Here is a 3,571-nt window from a genome sequence, read left to right as displayed (position 1 = left end):
CAGGGATTGAGCACACTTATGGTTCTTGAATACAACTAAGAATGTGGCATTGATAAATTAATATTACATATACATTCAGCCAAACGTTCAAAATAAAAGACTTCTGATTTCAGAAATATATTTAAAAATATCCTCCCATCCACTGTTGTTACACTCCCTTTATTCTTTCACACAGCTAGTTCCAGGAATTAGTTTTCTGTACTTTCAGAGATCTTTCAATTGAGGCAGCCCTCAATTATCTTCTTTTTCCATATAGGTCTTTGCACTAATCCGTGCCATTTGCCTGGCCAAGTAGCTGTCTCTAGCTGACATTACAGTTTCTTCATTGTTTTGCTTTGCAAACTTGCTCACTACTCAGGGGTTCCCTCTCATTCTTTGTCCTCCTGCCTTTCCTCTGTGAGTCTGTTTTGCTCCTGGGGATGTTTCACAACTAGAAGGTTTCTCTTGGTTTCCTTCTTTGTCCTTTTCCATGTTTCTCATTTTGTTGGACCTTTCTTGGTCATGATACTTATCCTTTGCTCTAGAATTGGGGCTGCTTTCCTTTCTGGCTCGATTTTTTTCTGAAGATTGAACACTTACTCCTTGTTTTTCTCTCTCTCTGTATTCATCATTATTTTCATATCCTTCCCTCCTTTCTTTCACATTTTCTTCCTTTTCTCTGCTTTTCTCTTCCTTCTCTCCTTTCTCACTGTGTCGGTTATGAGCATTTTGCTCACTATTTCTTTCTTGCTCTCTTGGGGAGTATTTCTCCCTTTTCCATTCCCTGTCACTTCTTTCTCTTTGGTCCCCTGTCCCCAGTTTACCTTCTTGTTCATGCCTCTTCCAGTGGGAATCACTATGACTGGTCTCTCTGTGCCTATGACAATCCTTCTCTTTCCGGTAATCACGGCCGGAGTAATGGTTCTCTTGGTCTCTGGACTGCCTCTCTTGGTGCTGATCTAGCCTTTTCTCATGTCCTCATCACTTGGAATCTTTTGCGTGGTGTTTGGCACCATTCCCTCTTTCTTCACTAGATGACCGTGTGTCTGAGTCCTGTGATGCTTGGGATCATCCTTTGAGGTCTCTGTGATCTTTTCCCATCTGCAGTTCCATTTACTTTCTTTATTTCATCATCCTCACTGCTCTTAGCATCAAAGTCACTGTCAGCATCTGGATTTTCCTCTACTTTTATACCAGTTTCCAGAATGCATTTCTCCTGTGGTATTATGTTCTTGAAATCAGAGTAATCCCTTGATTTCTCTTCCTTTATCCCAGACCTGGCGTCATGAAAACTGCACTTAGGTACTTCCTCTTCACCAGCTGCCTGATATAAGAAGTGTCTATATAATCCACTGAGATCTTTCTGCTGTGTTGCATCCAAACATGCTTCTAGTGCAGCAACCAACCATCTTTTCTCTTTCTTCCTCTTCAACTCTCTCTTGCAATTTTTTTTTTATAAGCTGACATCACAAATGCCTCTCTATCATCAAATTCTCCCTTTTCTATTTCTCGTTCTCTCTGCTTTTTCTTTTTCATTCTTTTTTCCTGCTCCTTTTTTCTAATTTCAACTGCTTTTAGTAAGTTGTGAATGTACTTTGGCTTTCGGTCTTTTCCCAAAAGCAACTTGGGGTTACTTTCCTCCTTTTTTTTTTTTTTTTTTGTCTGCATTTCATCATAAATACTGTCATATCCATACACAGTGGAATCTTCTGCAAGAAGATCTTCTGGATTTCAATTTTGGTCTGTTTCATGGCCTGTTTCTTAGCAGGTTCCCTCTGAAGACTTTCACTCACAGAGGTCAAATTGTAACTCAATTACAGCAAGACCGCTTGCTCAAGGTTTCTTGCTCTCCGGCCATGGTCAGGGATATTCATTTTTCAGAGGTTGGGTGGTTTTCCATTGACAGGCTTCTGTGGATTCATGTGAGTTCATTTAAAAATAAGGTGCACCAAAGAATTAGTTTTAATAACTTTATTTCATTTGCTATCACCACAACTCCATATTAGTAGTCTTCTGCCATAGTGTTTCTGGCTTGAAAGTATTTGCAACATTTTTCTTTAAAATTAGATTAAGATCCTTTGAAACAAAGGAGTGTTTGGGGACTGGTGTTTCAAGCAAGAATAGATAAACTCCTAAGTCCAATGCTCATTTAATTTCGAGATCCAATTCAGAAATAAGTTAACAGGAGTTACTAAAAAAAATTCAATTTAGAGCTGGACATAATGTGGTTCAAATATGGCACTTATATTGTGGCTAATCTTGGGCAAATTCTTTCACTTTTCTGAGCCCCACACATATATACCTACGGAGGGTGTCAAAAAATGTATACTAATTTTAAGAGAGGAAAAAAACTGTATTAAAATTGTAATAATCAATATATACCAATAACAAAGACGAATACAAGCCATGTTGAGCACCTCTTGTAATTGCAGAACTCGAACATGAATTATGTATTACAAATTTAATACAGTTTGTATGTGTCACACGCAATTTTTTTTTCCTCTTTTTAATTTGTATGTCATGGGCCTCCTCTAAGTCTAAAGCTAACTTCATAGGAGCCATTCAGGTCATAAAGAACATTAGAACCATTATACTTTACAATGGAATCTTCAATAAAAAGGAAGGAAGAAAGAAAGGAAAGAAGGGAGGAAGGAGAAATGGAGTTAAAATGGCTTTTGTCTACTAATTATCTGGATGTGTATTTTTTGTGGAGGGAAGTATGTCCATTTAATTAGGAAATCCTTCACAGGGGCATTGGAATTCAGAATAAGGCCAAGTGGAAAGGGAACACGCAAGAATCTTGTTTCATAGATAATATTTGATTCAGTTAGGTTAGGGAATACCAGCCCATTTACATGTAAGGTCTGAAGACTCTTTTTCTCAGACAACTAAAGCCCACAGTATGTGCCTAACTCTTCTCACTGCCTTAGAACCACTGAAGTAAAAGTTCTACCTCTTTTATGTAAGGATAACTGGAGACATTGTGAATAGTTCTTGAGACAATATAAAGGATTTTTTAAATTTTATTTTATTTTTTATTTTATTATTATTATTATTTTTATTCTTCTTGCTTTCAGGGCGGCCCCTGTGGCTCAGTGAGTAAGGCGCCAGCCCCATATACCGAGGGGGCGGATTCAAACCCAGCCCCAACCAAACTGCAACAAAAAAATAGCTGGGTGTTGTGGCAGGTGCCTGTAGTCCCAGCTGCTCGGGAGGCTGAGGCAAGAGAATCACATAAGCCCAAGAGCTGGAGGTTGCTGTGAGCTGTGACGCCACAGCACTCTACCCGAGGGCGGTACAATGAGACTCTGTCTCTACAAAAAAAAAAAAAGAAATAATCTTGCTTTTTCTTCAAGTTGAATAATTTACTTTTGTACATGTACAATTTGGTATGTAAATAAGAATGCAGGGAGGATATTTCCATTAGATTACCCCTGGATCATTGTTTATCTAGAGAAATGCCTTTCTTTTTACTTCTCCTCTCTTCACTGCAAACCTTCATTACAAACAATAACTGTCCGAATGCTGAAATTCAATGAAAAGACCAATGTATAATAAAGTAACAAAATCATGAATCAACAATGGAGGCTAT

The 3,571-nt window shown here is 38.2% G+C and overlaps 1 pseudogene; it reads right to left on the bottom strand.

Moving 5' to 3' along the window:
• Window positions 1-231: 231 nt before the first annotated feature.
• LOC128583962 (nuclear speckle splicing regulatory protein 1-like) lies at window positions 232-1,772 on the bottom strand (annotated as a pseudogene).
• Window positions 1,773-3,571: the final 1,799 nt, after the last annotated feature.

This window comes from Nycticebus coucang, chromosome 4 (genome assembly GCF_027406575.1).
Source record: "Nycticebus coucang isolate mNycCou1 chromosome 4, mNycCou1.pri, whole genome shotgun sequence".
Classification (NCBI taxonomy): Eukaryota; Metazoa; Chordata; class Mammalia; order Primates; family Lorisidae; genus Nycticebus; species Nycticebus coucang.
The sequence above is the reverse complement of the archived record's forward strand: the minus strand, read 5'-3'. Positions and strand labels throughout refer to the sequence as shown.